Source organism: Chiloscyllium plagiosum, unplaced genomic scaffold (genome assembly GCF_037043375.1).
Source record: "Chiloscyllium plagiosum isolate Xiang-an unplaced genomic scaffold, Cpla_swu_hap1 HiC_scaffold_36, whole genome shotgun sequence".
Lineage (NCBI taxonomy): Eukaryota > Metazoa > Chordata > Chondrichthyes > Orectolobiformes > Hemiscylliidae > Chiloscyllium > Chiloscyllium plagiosum.
In genome coordinates, this window is record NW_028270174.1 from 70610271 (window position 1) to 70627017 (window position 16747).

At 44.4% G+C, this 16747-nt stretch overlaps 1 long non-coding RNA gene across 1 annotated transcript in view; it reads left to right on the forward strand.

Annotated features, from left to right (window-relative positions):
• Nucleotides 1–598: 598 nt before the first annotated feature.
• The window catches only part of LOC148139981 (uncharacterized), a 65650-nt gene continuing 49501 nt past the window's right edge, over nt 599–16747 (forward strand). The window contains exons 1-2 of the long non-coding RNA XR_015753282.1: nt 599–766; nt 1719–1833. This is a non-coding gene — a long non-coding RNA (uncharacterized LOC148139981). The remainder of the gene's footprint in view (nt 767–1718; nt 1834–16747) is intronic.

Below are 16747 nucleotides of genomic sequence, written 5' to 3' on the forward strand. Positions count from 1 at the left end.
TATTTTCACCGCATCACAAGATATCGACTCTAACTTCCCTTGTCCCTTAATGTTTTTGGTGCTTAGCTGCTGAGTCATGCCCGAATCAACTTTGCAAATGGGAGGAAGGGGCGGAACTGGAGGACCAAGCAGCGGCTTGGTCCTCCAACCAGAGTGAGTGAGGAGCGGGGCCAAAGCATTCTCGGGAGTGAGCACTTCAGGATTGGTCAGAAAGCAAACTGTTTTGCAGGATTGATCGTTGTCACTACATAGTGGAGTGTTAAACCTCTCTCATAAATCAATGTGAGATTTTAAGAAATAGTTGTGATGTAAATCCGATAACATACATATTTCCAATCGTTTTGCACAAATTGAGTAAGAAACTTCTTTTCAAATTGAGAACGACTGGTAATTTACATACTTGGCCGGTATGGTTGAGTTGTAAAAAGGTTGAGTTGTACCGAACAATCTACTCGCATACTAGACAGCTCTATGTCTCTAAGTCGACACAAACAGTTGTTAATGACAAATATTTCACCCATGATTCTGTGCAGTTATGAATATTCTCTATAAACTCACCGGAAACCTCAGACGCATGCGCAGTGTCACATTGATCATTATCGAGAGAGCGACATGGAGCTGCTTTCTCCGGCAGCGGCTGCGATCGGCTTCAGAGAGCGGTGCTTTGAGCCGGTGTGTGGGAGCCTCGCTGGGAGAAAGGAGCGGAGAGAATTCACAAGTCCGGGATACAGTTAAAAATAACTCGAAAATGACCCTTCAGATCCGGGTAAGGAGGCGGCGGTCTCTGATCAGGGAAGTGGCCAGGGTCACGGCCGCCATTTGTTTGAGGGAACAGGGAGCGCGGAGCTCAGGGCCGCCATCTTGAGAAGGTCAAGGTGCAGGAGGGCGGGGCTCTTGGGGTCTGTAGAACAATCAGAGGAAAGGGAAGACCCATTGTTACTGATTAATCCCACGAACACAGCGTCACTGGGCGGTCCCACAGGAATATCCTCTCTCAGTCCTGCTGGGATGGTTCACCCAGTCAGAACCAGCAGCTCTCTCCTCTCTCAGCTCCCCTTCTGTCCTTCCTGCAGCATCTGTCCCCCGGAACATTGAGCTGCCTGTCCTGTCCCTCCCTCAGCTGTTGTTTCTGTAATACCTGTGATGTCCCAGTCCCCCCTTAGATTACTTCACTAAAGACAGGAATGCACCCGATGGATTTTTCTTAACATCAGCAATTGTTTAATATTCACTTACAGGTTTTTAATTGTATCTTTTTTGAAGTACTTAATTCACATTCAATCATTTGCAATGGCTGGATTTAAACCTGTGTCCAGAAAACATTTGCTGAGTTTCTGGATAAATTGCCTCATAATAATGCCACTAGGCCATCACTTTGCCTGCTCACAGGTTGCGCATCCCAGTGCAACATGAATCAAAACCCTTTCTTCCCGCACAATTATTTGATCCTGAACTCTGGTGATATCACTCAGTATCTCTCCATGTGGGATCCCTCACTGTATGTGTCTCATTGCTGCCTCTGTCAGCATCTCTCACTCTTGCAGCTACTCCAAATCCTGAGCCAACAGAATTCTCCGCTCCAGAGAGATGAGGCAGCACAAGCCAGGAATGGAGACTGGAATTTTCCAGATCTCTGTGAACTCACTGCCATTCTACATGTGTAACCCTCACAGCATCAGTCTAATTTCCCATTCTGTTTATTTATGTGTCTTCTACAGGTACTCAGGGAGTTCCTGACTCAATAGACTTGCCAACTGCTGGTTGGGAAGATGATTGTTCAGCCAGAGACAAAGGTCAGGGAGGTCAGGAGCCTTTAATAAATCCTGCTGCCAGGTAAGATCACTCACAGTGCACAGAGAAGAGAGCAATGAGAGGGCCCCAAACATCAGCTAACAAGACATGACATAGACATAGTGCTGGAGGGGGAGCACAGTACAGGCACACCCCAGGCTCAGTCACCACCCCTACTTTAAGTTTTGTTGTACTGAGACAGCATCGGGAGTTCCCAGTTTTCAATCCAGGCGTGTGCTATCTTGGTAAGCACGAGGACAACAGAGGGGAATGCAGGCCTGCAATGAGAGAGTGGTAATGCTGCCTGTGATCTTTCTGTTCTCTAATCCCTCTCCAGCATTGTATCTATGGGTCGTCTTGTGGACCAGTGTCTTCAATCATTCTAACTCCTATAACAGTTCCTATCTCTGTCATCCCCTCCCCTCTTACCAATTAATTGACATATTTGAAACCTCCAGTCCAGACGACCATCCATATCGCTGTAACTTGCTTCAGTCTCTACAACATGCCTTGTCTCGATAGTCTCCTCCTCCAACAACTGGAGACATCGGGTCTGTTTCTGTGCTGCATGACTCTTTGTTTGAGGTTTCCTAAACGGAATGAGTTGCATTTGCCTGTGTTTGGCCTATACCCCTTCCAATCTTCTCCTCTCCATGTACCTGCGCAAGTATCTTTTCCATGGTGTAATTGTACTTGTTTTTACCATTTCCTCTGGCAGTTCATTCTGTCTATGCACCATCCTCTGTGGAAAATGTTGCCCCTCAGCTCCCTCTTTAAATCCTTGCTCTCTCACCTCACGTTTATGCCTCTAGCTTTGGACTCACCTACCCTTGGCTTTTCACCTTACTTAGGCCCTACATGGTTTCATAAACCTTTATAAGGTCACCCCGTGGCCTCCTCTGCCCAGGAGAAATATTGACGACAATGTTACAAATATCTCCAACTCATGTACTCAATGCTCTGACCAATGAAGACAAGTGTGCCAAATGCTGCTTTCCCCACCCTGTCACCCTGTGATGCCATTCCAAAACAATGTAACTGCACCCCTTGGTCTCTCTCTGTTCGACAACACTGTCCAGGGCCTGACCATTAACTGCATTAGTCCTATCTGGTTTGTCTTAACTAAATCCAACACCTGAATTAAATTCCATCTTTCATTCCTTGGCCACTGGCCCAGTTGATTAACATCCCCTTCGATAACTATATTCCCTGCCCACTCTTACACTAATTTTAGGATCCGCGAACATACTAACAGTGACTCCAATATTTTTACCCAGATCCTCTATATAAATGATGCACATCAGTGGCCCCAGCACCAATCCTTACAGCATACTTCTGGTCAGAGGCCTCCAGTCTGAACAACAACCCTCTACCTCCTCCTATCAAACCCATTGTGTATCCAATTGGCTCGCTCTCCCTGATCCCATGTGATCTAACCTTACTAACCAGTGTACCCTGCTCAACCCTGTCAAAGGCCTTGCTGAACCCAGAAACAACATCTATTGCTTTGCCTTCATCTATCTTCTTAGTCACGTCTTCAACAAACTCAGTCAAGTTTGTGAAACATGTTTTCCCGCGCACAAAACCACTCTAACTGTCTGTAATCAGTTCTTGTCTTTCCAAATGCATGTAAATCCTACGTCTCAGCATGATCTCCAACAACTTACCCATCCTTGATTTCTGCCTCCTCAGTCTGCAGTTCCTTGGCTTCCTCTTGCAGTCTTTCTTAAATAAGGCCACAACATTATTTTCATAGTCAGACAGTCATACAGCACGGAAACTAACTGTTCGGTTGATGCCGACCATAATCTTAAACTAACCTCGTCCCTCCTGCCTGTTCCTGGATCACATCCCTTCAAACCTTTCCTATTCCTGTACTAATATTTCAAGCTTTATAATTGTACCCCTTCCTTGGGAATTTCATTCCACACACAAAACACACTCTGTAACAGTTTGCTCCTTATGTTTTCTGATTTTAAATCTCTCCCTTCTAATCTTAAGAAATGTAGCCCCTAGTTCTAAAATGACCTGCTGTTGGGAAAAAGACAAGTCACATTACCTCTATCTATACCCCTCATTATTTTATAGACTTCTATACCCTCACCTCTCAACCTCCAGGCTCAAGTGAAAAATGTCCCAGACTATACAACCTTCCTTTATAACTGAAACCTTCTATACCCATCACCATCCCGGTAAATGTGATCTGAACCCTCTCCAGCTTAATATCCTTCCTATAATTGGGCAGAGTATTCCAGAACAGGCCTTACCAATGACCTGTACAATCTACACACGACTTCCTAAACTCGAATGACTGAGCAATGAAAGCAAGTACCATTTATAACCATCCTGTCTCTCCTTGTGGCAAACTTCAAAGAACTGCATACCTGAACCCCAAGGCGTACAACACTACTGAAGACCCTACCATTAATTGTGAAAGCTCGACCCTTGTTTGTTGTAACCTAAATGCATTACCTCGCATTTACCCGAATTGAACTCCATCTGCAGTTTTTCAGCCATTCATGCATTTCATCAAGATCCCTTTGTAATCTCAGAAAACCTCCATCACTGCCCAGAATGCCACAAATATCACTGCTCAGGCCCCTACAATTTCTTCCCCAGCTTCCCACAATGTTCTGAGATACACTTGACCAGGTCCTGGGGATTTATCTACCTCTATGTTTTAAAACATCCAACACCGCCTCTTCTATAATGTGGACTCATTTCAAGACATGGAGTCATCGAGATGCACAGCACAGAAACTGACCCTTTGGTCCATCTCCTCCATGACGTTTTTCATCCCATTTTCCAGAACTTTGCCAATATCCCTCTAATATCCTGCTATTTATATACACACCCAGATGCCTGCTAAATATATTTCTGTCAGCCTCCACCATTTCTTCTGGCAGTTTATATCATACATATCCCAGCTGTCCCTTTGGTCCCTACTAAATCTTTTCCTCTCACCTTAAAGCTATGTCTTGTAGGTTTGGACCCCCCCCACCCCCCCCACCCCCCCCCCCCCCCACCCCCCCCCCACGACTGGAGAAAAGTCCTTATCTATTCACCCCATGCTCATCATGATTTTAAGAAACCTTTATACGATAACTCCTCAGCATCCCATGTTAAAGTGAAAATAATCCCAGTCTATTCAGCTTTTCCCTGTAGCGCAAACCTGCCAATGCTGGCAACACCCTTCTTCGTTTCTTCTGAACCTTATCAAGTTCCATAACATCACTGATGGCATTGAGACCAGAATTATACACAATATTCCAATAGTGTTCTGGCCAAACAATGTTTATTTCCCTTAGCACCCCAGGCCTTATCCACAGTAAGCTCCGAAGTGAAATATTTGTTTCAGATCTTGTAGTTTCACTCATCGTTGGATTTGTTGATCATTAAGGATATCGGTTTTGTCCCTAGCTCTTATTTTGCTCTTAATACACTTGTAGAATATCTTTGGATTCTCCTTAACTTTATCTGCCAAAGTTATTTCATGTCCCCTTTCTGCATTCCTGATTTCCATCCAAAGAGTATTCCTACAGCCCCTATGATCCTCAGGGATTCCCTTGATCCAGCTGGCTACATATGACAAGTGTCCCCTTTTCCTTGATCAGAGTTTCAGTAGACAGCCAGTGTTTCCGAAAGCTGCCAGCATTGAGCTGCACACTAACAGGAACATGCTGGTGGTGATCGCTCAATTTATCTCACATTTAAAATATTCCCAATTGTCAGAATTCCCGTTACCTGCAAATAGACTCTCTAATCAACTTTAAAACAAGTTCCTGCCTAATACTATCAAGATTTGTCTTGCCACATTTTATAACTTTAAATTTTGGACAAGGCCTGTCTTTCAGCAAAGCTATTTTCAAACTAATAGAATTGCGGTCACTTTGCCAAAATGCTCCCTCACTAACACCTCAGTCCTATTCCCTACTTTGTTTCCCAAGGGGAGGTCAGGTTTCACTCCTTTCTCCAGTTGGGCCATTGTGGTGTAAAACGGTTAAAAATTATGTCCCAATACATGTGTGAATCTAACCGGAATGGAGGTGTTGCTTAGTCCCGTGTGAATCTTATTACACACCTCCTCGTGTGAATCTTCTTATCTGTATGTAAACAGAATGGAATGTGTTTTTTAGCCTTGCTCTGCTGTTCACATGAATGTTTATATCTGGAAAAGAGTATATCAGCTGGAAAAGTCTCCAGTTCGGTGAGTCTGCTCCGGGGTTGCGTTTAACCGCCGAGCGTGGGTTGTTGGCAACCGCTCTACGAGAACTGACGGCTCCCAGTTCCGGTAACATGTAGAGTGAGTATAAGCCAGACCCGTTGTAAGTATGAGACCTGGTTGTGGCGACGCTGCGGGGAATAAAATGCTCATATTCTAGCAGACTCGCCTCTTGGTCGTTTGTTCTGTGTCAGACTACTCTCCTACGAACCTGACCTTGAGAATTTTTTAAAACATTTGGCGTAGTCGAGCAGGGTCAATCGCAATTGAGGAGAGATTTTGATACAGAACAATGTTTTGGAAAAAGACTAAGAAACCAGAAGAACAAACTGTGGAGGTCCCGACCGTCCCGGGATGGCATGGACCGTGGCATGACGTGGCAGTTTGTTTGAGAAATGGTGGGGGGCGACCGGAGGAACCCCAGGGTCGCTGCTGTCCACCCTTGAGAGGATCCCAGTCCTGCCGAAGAACCCCTTGCCTGGGGTACAGCGGAGGATGTGGGCATGTCCAAAAAGCTGAAGCGGAGTTAACAGAATTGAATGGGATTGAACTGAACTGAACTGAGTGGAACTGAAGTGAATCAAATTGAACGGAACAAAATGGAACTGAGCTAAATTGAATTGAAATGGACGGAACTGAATTGAACACAATTGAATTGAACTGAACAGACCTGAACTGAGCTGAATTGAACTGCACTGAATTGACTGAACTGAAATTAACTGAAACGAATTGAACTGAATTAAGCATAATGTAACACATGTATTGGGCCAAGCAGTGGAATGTGGTGTAAAACGGTTAAAAATTATGTCCCAATACATGTGTGAATCTAACCGGAATGGAGGTGTTGCTTAGTCCCGTGTGAATCTTATTACACACCTCCCCGTGTGAATCTTCTTATCTGTATGTAAACAGAATGGAATGTGTTTTTTAGCCTTGCTCTGCTGTTCACATGAATGTTTATATCTGGAAAAGAGTATATCAGCTGGAAAAGTCTCCAGTTCGGTGAGTCTGCTCCGGGGTTGCGTTTAACCGCCGAGCGTGGGTTGTTGGCAACCGCTCTACGAGAACTGACGGCTCCCAGTTCCGGTAACATGTAGAGTGAGTATAAGCCAGACCCGTTGTAAGTATGAGACCTGGTTGTGGCGACGCTGCGGGGAATAAAATGCTCATATTCTAGCAGACTCGCCTCTTGGTCGTTTGTTCTGTGTCAGACTACTCTCCTACGAACCTGACCTTGAGAATTTTTTAAAACAGCCATTTACATATTGACTGAGACCTTGTCAAAGGCCTTACCGAACGCCATGATAACCACATCATCTGCACTGCTCTCATAAATATTTTTAGATAACTTTTCAAAAAAACTAAATTGAATTCATCTGACAGGATTTTTTTTTACAAAATCTGTCCTGAATCTATTCCTTTCTTTTCAATATTGATACATCTTGTCCCTGAGAATTGTTCCCAATTTTTACCCAATATCCCTGTGGCCAGCAAAGTATTAAAGAGATCCACCAGGGCCCCAGCAATCTCCTCCCTTACCTCCCACTGCAGCCTGTGATACATTTCATTGGGCATTGGGGATTTCTCCCCCTTTATGCCTGTGAAAGCATTTAATACCTCCTTATTGATCTTAACATGTTCTCGAGTCTCACCATCCTGACTGAAATCCCCAGCTACAGTGTCTTTCTTCTGTGTGAATACAGATGGGAAGCATACATTGAAGACCTCAGCTACTTCCTCTGGCTCCATGCGCAGATCGTCCCTTTGGTTTCCAACAGGCTGCACTCTTTAGCTGGGAATCTTCTTCCTCTGACTCTCGTCATAAAATATCTTGTAGCTTTTCCTTACTAGTGTCTGCCAAGGAGGTTTCATGGCCATTGAGTGTCCCTAATTTTGAAGGACCCCCTTGCACTCTCTATAGTTGTTGAAGGGCTTCACCTGGTTTTATTGCACTGTATTTTCTTTACCAAACTCACAATATCATTTGATCAGTATTCCCTGAACTTGGTGCCTTTGTCATTCACTGTTCATGGTACACGCTGGCCCTGAATTCTCACTGTATCACTTGAAAATACTCCCTCTTTCCAATTGTAGGCTCGACTGCAAATAGTTCCTCTGAGTCTATATTTTCAATGATCAGTGATAGTGATAATGAAATGATAAGTAGCATTCCCCAAATTTGGACACACAACTTCTGCATGATCCTTAGCTCTTTCCATCATGACTTCAAAACGTACAGAATTATGGTCATTATCCCCAAACACTACCTTATCCTTATCTCTCTCAAAATATCCAGTACTACAGCCCACCCTGTCTGTTTAATATCCTCCAGTCCTTACCAATCACCCCATCTGTGTACCTTCCTCAAGCCTTTCCATCATATGATATCACTGCAAACTTCTCCAGACCCCACAGCATCCTCCATCCTATCCTACAGCACCTCACTCCCATGAACCTTCTACCATCCCTATAAACCTCCTTATCTGTATAAACCCCTCCAGCTCCCACAGCCATTCCTGCCCATCCTCCCTTTGTGTAAATTATGAAGCCACGTGACCGTTCCCCAGACCTGTAACCTTGGCCAATCTCTGCAATCTTATCTATCTCTGTGACCTCCTCCCATCACTACTAGCCTTCGTAACTCTGTAATCTCCTGCAGTCACTAAAATCATCCGTGAATGTGTACCATCCTATTGAGGACTGTCACCTCTTCCAGTCCCAACAAGTCTCTCTACCTGTAACCTTGGCCAGTCTGAAGAGTCCTTACTAACTCTGCAACCCTCAGTATTGATAACTTCATCCAGCCTCGATAACTGAGAAGATAGGAATGAGAAGGCTCCAAACCTCTGTTAACAAGACATGACATCGATACAGATCTGGAGGGGGAATACAGTACAGGCCCACCCCACGCACAATCCCCACCCCAATTTAAGTTCTGTTGCACTAAAACTTGCTACACTCCAACACTGCACCTATGGCATGTCTTGTGGACCGGTGTCTTCAATAATTTTTAACTCCGATAACAGTTCATATCTCTGTAAACTCCTCCTATCCCAATAGTCACTCCACGTATTTGAAACGTACTGCATTCCAGATTACTATCCCTAACGCTGTAACTTGCTTCAGTGTCTACAACATGCCTTATCTCAGTTGTCTCCAGTTATTGGAGGAGGAGACTGAGTCACGCAGCTCGAAAATAGTTCCTTCGATCCAACTAGTCCATGTTGACCAGAGTCCCTGACCGAGTCGCGTTTCTCTGCATTTGACCCAAATCCCTTCAAACCTTCTCCTCTCCATGTTTCTGCCCAAATATTTTTTACATGTTGTTATTGTACTTTTCTCTACCACCTGCACCATCCTCTGTGTGAAAAATGTTCTCCTCCAATCCCTTTTAAGTCTTTCCCCTCTCACCTTATATTTATTCCCTCTAGAACATAGAACATGGCAGCACAGTACAGGCCCCTCTTGATGTTGCGCCAACCTGTGGAACCAATGTGAAGCCCAAGTAGCCAACACTATTCCATTCTTGTCCATGTGACTATCCAATGACCGTTTAAATGCCCTTAAGGTTAGCAGATCGACTCCTGTTGCAGGCAGTTTGTTCCATGCCCCTACTACTCTGAGTAAAGAAACTATCTCTGACATCTGTCATATATCTTTCACCCCTCAGATCGCCATCTGAGGGAAAAGGCTCTCACTGTCCAATCCATTTCACTTTCTGATTATCTTAATGTCTCAATTAATTCATCTCAAATGTCTTCTCTCGAACAAAAACAGCTTCAAGTTCCTCATATCACACTCCCTCCATACCAGGTAACATCCTAGTAAATCTCCACTGAACCCTTTCCAAATCTTACACATAGTTCCTCTAATGGGGTGACCTATCTGCTCTGTAATTTCCTCGCCTATCCCTGCTGCCCTTCTTGAACAAAGGAATCTCGTTTGCTATCCTCCAGTCATTCGGCATTTCATCTGTGGTCAGCAATATATTAAATATATCCACCAGGGCCCCAGCAATCTCCTCCCTTACCTCCCAAAGCAGATTGGGATACATTTCATTCAGAGGGAAGGAGCCTTCAAGAAATCCTGCAGCGAGATAGGACCACTCACAGTGAACAGAGCAGAGAGCATTTCAGCGATCGATCTTTGGTATGGAGGACATGACATAGATACAGAGTTGAAGGGTGAACACAGAGTGTGATGGTCCCAGGTTCAATCCCCACTCTCTTGTTTACTTTCATCTCTGCTGTATTGAGCCTTCCTATATCAATATAGGAAGTTAACAGTTATCAATCCAGGCCTGTGCTGTCTTAGTGAGGATCAGTCCAACAGAGGGGAAAGCAGGCTTCCCCCAAGTAGATGATTTCAAATCCTAGGATCTTTCTGTTCTGTATTTCCCCCTATCACGCTGACTTTTGTCATGGGATGGAGTCATTCAGCAAGGAAACATACCTTTCGATCCAACTCATCTGTGCCAGGGCCTTGAATGCTTGTAATTCCCAGAAAAGTTCGTATTTCTGTAACCTTAACCCCGCCCACAATCCCACTATGAATTTGATCCCTACTCCAATACTGATGATTCTTCCGATTTGTAAATTGCTCCTGCCTTGATAACATGCCGAATCTCAATAATCCCATCCTGCACTCAGTACAATAAACCCATCCTGCACTCAGTACAATAATCCCATCCTGCACTCAGTACAATAATCCCATCCTGCACTCAGTACAATAAACCCATCCTGCACTCAGTACAATCATCACTATTTCTGTAGTTTTCCACAATAACTACAGTCCACCCTGTCACTGTAAAATCCTTTTCAGACCCTTTTCCAGTCGCAACAACACTCCACATCTCTGTTTGCTTCTCTAAGCACCTCTAACGCTCTCCCTTTGTGTGGTCAGTACTGTGTGTGAATAACCCTTGGCATGTGGATGGACAATATGGTATGTAAATAATCCTGTGGCCAGAGGATGGTCAATACTGTGCGAGAATAATCCTGTGGTCTGCGGTTGATCAATTCTGTGTGAATAATCCTTTGGCCTGAGGGTGGTCCATACTGTGTGAGAATAATCCTGTGGCCACATGCTGGTCAATAAAGTGTGTGCATAATCGTGTGGGCTCAGAATGTTGAATATTGTGTGTGAATACCCCTGTGGCTTGAGATTGGTCAACACAGTTTGTGAATGATCCTTTGGCCTGTGAATGGTCAATACTGTGTGTGAATAACCCTTGGCCTGAGGATGGTCAATACTGTGTGCGAAGAACCATTGGCCAGAGGATGGTCAAAACTTTGCGTAATTAATCCTGTTGCCTGAGGTTATTCAGTACTATGTGTGAATAATCCAGTGTACTGTGAATACTCAACACAGAGTGTGAATAATCCTGTGGCCTGAGGGCAGTCAATACTGTGTGTAAATAACCCTGTGGCCTGAGTGCAGTTCATACTGTGTGTAAATAACCCTATGGTCTGTGAATCGTAAATACTGTGTGTGAATAACCATTGGCCTAAGGATGGTCAATACTGTGTGTGAATAATCCTTTGGACTGTAAATAGTCAATGCACATTGTGAACAATCCTGCGGCCTGAGGATGGTCAATACTGTGTGTGAATACGACAGTGGCCTGTGAATGGTCAATACAGTGTGTGAATAATCCTGTGGCCTGTGTACTATCAATACTGTTTGTAAATAATCCTTTGGCCTGAGGATGGACAATACTGTGTGTGAATAAGTTAGTGGCCTGTGAATGGTCAACACTGTGTGTGAATAATCCTGTGGCCTGAGGATGATCAATACTGTGTGGGAATAACCCTTTGGCCTGTGAATGGTCAATACTGTGTGTGCGTAATCCTGTGGCCTGTGTACTGTCAATATTGTATAAAAATAATCCTGTGGCCTGAGGATTATCAATAATGTGTGTGAAAAATCCTTTGGCCTGAGGATGGACAATACTGTGTAGGAATAATCCTGTGGTCTGTGGATAGTCAGTACTGTGTGTGAATATTGTTCTGGCCTGAGGTTGTTTAATACTGTGTGTGATTAATCCTGAGGCTGGTCAATAATGTGTGTGTGTAATCCTGTGGCCTGAGGTTTGTCAATACTGTATGTGTATAATCCTGTGGCCTAAGGATGGTCAATACTGTGTGGGAATAATCCTGTTGGTTGAGAATGTTGAATACTGTGTGTGAATACTCCTGTAGCCTGAGGTTGGTCAGTACAGTGAATGAATGATCCTGTGGTATGAGGATGGTCAATTCTATGTGTGAATAATCTTCTGCGGTGTGAATGGTCAATACAGTGTGTTAAAAATAAAATTCTTGGCCTGAGGATGATCAATACTGTGTGTGAGTAATCCTTTGGACGGAGGATGGTAAATACTGTGAATGAATAATCCTTTGGCCTGTAAATTGTCAAGACACTGTGTTCATTAATCCTGTGGCCTGTGAATCATAAATACCGTGTGTGAAAACCCCTTGGCCTGAGGATGATCAATACTATGTGTGAACAATCCTGTGGCCTGAGGATGGTCTTCACTGTGTGTGAATAATCCTATGGCCTGACGATGGTCAATACTGTGTGTGAACAATCCCGTGGCTTGAGGATAGTCAATACTGTGTGGGAATAATCATGTGACCTGTAAATGGTCAAGACAGTGTGTTCATTAATCCTGTGGCCGTAGGCTGGTCAATGCTGTGTAGGAATAATCCTGCTGGCTGAGAATATTGAATATTGTGTATGAATACTCCTGTGGGCTGAGGTTGGTCAATACAGTGTGTGAATGATACTGTGGCCTGAGCATGATCAATACTGTGTGTGATAATCCTCTGGCCTGTGAATGCTCAAAACTCTGTGTGACTAATCCTTGGCAAGAGCATGATCAATACTATGTGTGAACAATCCTGTGGCTGTGAATGGTCAATACTGTGTCAGAATAATCCAGTGGCTTGAAGATGTTCAATACTGTGTGTGAATAATCCTGTGCTTTAGGGATTGTCAGTACTGTGTGGGAATAATCCTGTGACCTGTTAATTGGTAAAGAGAATGTGTTCATTAATCCTGTGGCCTCGGGTTGGTCAGTACAATGTGTGAATGAACTTATGGCCTTAGGATGGTCAATACTGTGTGTGAATAACCCTTGACCTGAGGATGATCAATACTGTGTGTGAGTAATCCTGTGGACGGAGGATGGTCAATACTGTGTGGTAATAATCCTGTGGCCTGATGATGTTCAATACTGTGTGAATACCCCTGTGGCCTGAGGATGGATAAAACTGTGTGGTAATAATCCTGTGACCTGTAAATGATCAAGACAGTGTGTGCATTAATCCTGTGGCCGTAGGCTGGTCTATACTTTGTGAATAATCCTGCTGGCTGAGACTATTGAATATTGTGTGTGAATACTCCTGTGTCTATGCTGGTCAATACTATGTGGGAATAATCCTGTGACCTGTTAATTGGTAAAGAGAATGTGTTCATTAAGCCTGTGGCCTCGGGTTGGTCAATACAGTGTGTGAATGACCTTATGGCTTTAGGATGATCAATACTGTGTGCGAATAATCCTCTGGCCTGTGAATGGTCAATACCTTGGCCTGAGTATGATCAATACTATGTGTGAATGATCCTGTGGCCTGAGCATGGTCAATAGAGTGTCAGAATAATCCTGTGGCTTGAGGATGATTAATACAGTGTGTGCATAATCCTCTGGGCTGAGAAAGGTCAATAATATGTGTGAATAATCCTGTGGCCTGAGGATGTTCAATACTGTATGTGAATAATCCTGTGGTCTGAGAATGGTCAATACTGTGTGTGAGTAATCCTGTGGACGGAGGATGGTCAATACTGCGTGGGAATAATCCTCTGATCTGTAAATGGTCAAGACAGTGTGTTCATTAATCATGTGGTCATATGTTGGTCAATGCTGTGTGTGAATAATCCTGTTGGCTGAGAATGTTGAATATTGTGTGTGAATAATCCTGTGGCCCGTGGTTGGGCAATACAGTGTGTGAATGATCCTGTGGCCTAAGGATCGTCAATACTGTGTATGAACACTCCTCTGGCCTGAGGATCGTCAATACTGTGTGGGAGTAATCCTGTGGCCTGAGGTTGGTCAATATTACGTGTGAATAATTCTGTGGCCTGAGTGTGGTCATATTCTGTGTGTGAAAAATCCTGTGGACTGAGGACGGTCAATATTGTGTGTGAATAATCCTTTGGACAGTGAATGGTCAATACCATGTGTGCATAACCCTCTGGCCTCTGAATCGTCAGTACTGTGCGTGAGTAATCCTGTTGCCTGAGGATGATCAGTACTGTGTAGGAATAATCCTGTGTTTTGAGGATTATCAATACTGTTTATGAATAATCCATGGCCTGAGGATGGTCAATCCTGTGTGGGAATAATCCTGTGACCTGTAAATGGTCAAGACAGTGTGTTCATTAATTCTGTGGCCGTAGGCTGGTCAATATTGAGTGTGAGACATCCTGTGGCCTGAGGATTGTCAATACTATGTGGGAACAATCCTGTGACCTGTAAATGGTCAAGACAAAGTGTTCATTAATCCTGTGGCCATGTGCTAGTCAATGCTGTGTGTGAATAATCCTGTGCCCTGTGAATGATCAATACTATGTGTGAATATTGCTGTGGCCTGAGAATCGTCAATACTGCGTAGAAAAAATCATGTGATGTGTAACTGATCAGGACAGTGCGTTCATTATTGATGTGGCGGAATGGTGGTCAATACTGTGTGGGAATAATCCTGTGGACTGAGAATGGTCAATACTGTGTGTGAGTAATCCTGTGGACTGAGAATGGTCAATACTGTGTGTGAGTAATCCTGTGGCCTGAGGATTGTCAATACTATGTGGGAACGGCACGGTGGCACAGTGGTTAGCACTGCTGCCTCACAGCGCCAGAGACCCAGGTTCAATTCCCGCCTCAGGCGACTGACTGTGTGGAGTTTGCATGTTCTCCCCGTGTCTGCGTGGATTTCCTCCGGGTGCTCCGGTTTCCTCCCACCATCCAAAGATGTGCAGGGTCAGGTGAATTGGCCATACTAAATTGCCCGTAGTGTTAGGTAAGGGGTAAATGTAGGGGTATGGGTGGGTTTCGCTTCGGCGAGTCGGTGTGGACTTGTTGGGCCGAAGGGCCTGTTTCCCCACTGTAATCTAATCTAAAATCTAATCTAATTAATACTGTGGCTGTATGGTGGTCAATACTGTGTGGGAATAACCGTTGGACCGAAGGATAGTCAATACTGTGTGTGTTAAATATCCTGCTGCTCGAGGTTGATCAATACAGCGAGTGAATAGTCCTGTGGCTTAAGGATGGTCAATATAGTGTGTGAAAACTTATGTTGCCTGAGGACGGTCCATACTGTGTGCTGAAAATCCTGTGGAATGTGACTGGTCAATACTGTGAATCAATAATCTGTGGTCTGTGCATGTTCAGTACTGTTTGTTAATAAAACTGTGGCCTGTGGATGGTCAACACTGGGTGTTAATAAACTGTGGCCTGTGCATGTTCAGTACTGTTTGTACTGAATGGTCAAGGCAATGTGTTTATTAATCCTGAGGCCGTATGTTCGTCAATACTGTGTGGGAATAATCCTGTGGGCTGGGAATGTTGAATATTCTGTGTGAATACTCCTGTGGCCTTTGTACTGTCAACACAGTGTGTAAATAATCCTGTGGCCTGAGGCTGGTCAATAATGTGTGTGAATTATGATACGAAGATTGGTGGAGTTGTGGATAGTGAGGAGGGCTCTTGTCGGCTGCAAAGGGACTTGGATATGATGCAGTGCTGGGCTGAGGAGTGGCAGATGGAGTTCAACCCTGCCAAGTGTGAGGTTATCCATTTTAGAAAGACAAATAAGAATGCGGAATACAGGGTTAACGGTAGGGCTCTTAGTGAGGTGGAGGAACAGAGGGATCTTGGGGTCTATGTTCATAGGTCTTTGAAAGTTGCCACTCAGGTGGATAGAGCTTGTAAGAAGGCCTATGGTGTATTAGCGTTCATTAGCAGAGGGATTGAATTCAAGAGTCGTGAAGTGATGTTGCAACTGTACAGGACTTTGGTTAGGCCACATTTGGAGTACTGTGTGCAGTTCTGGTCGCCTCACTTTAGGAAAGATGTGGAAGCTTTGGAGAGGGTGCAGAGAAGATTTACCAGGATGTTGCCTGGAATGGAGAATAGGTCGTACGAGGATAGGTTGAGAGTGCTAGGCCTTTTCTCATTGGAACGGCGAAGGATGAGGGGTGACTTGGTAGAGGTTTATAAGATGATCAGAGGAATAGATAGAGTAGACAGTCAGAAACTTTTTCCCTGGGTACAACAGAGTGTTACAAGGGGACATAAATTTAAGGTGAAGGGTGGAAGGTATAGGGGAGATGTCAGGGGTGGGTTCTTTACCCAGAGAGTGGTGGGGGCATGGAATGCGCTGCCTGTGGGAGTGGTAGAGTCAGAATCTTTGGTGACCTTTAAGCGGCAATTGGATAGGTACATGGATGGGTGCTTAAGCTAAGACAAATGTTCGGCACAACATCGTGGGCCGAAGGGGCTGTTCTGTGCTGTATTGTTCTATGTTCTAAGTTCTAATAATTTTGCTACCCGAGGATTGTCAATACTGTGTGTGAATAATCCTATGGCCTGAGGACGGTCAATACTGTGTGTGAGTAATCCTGTGGCCTGAGGTTGGTCAATACTGTGTGTAAATAATCCTGTGGACTGAGGGCAGT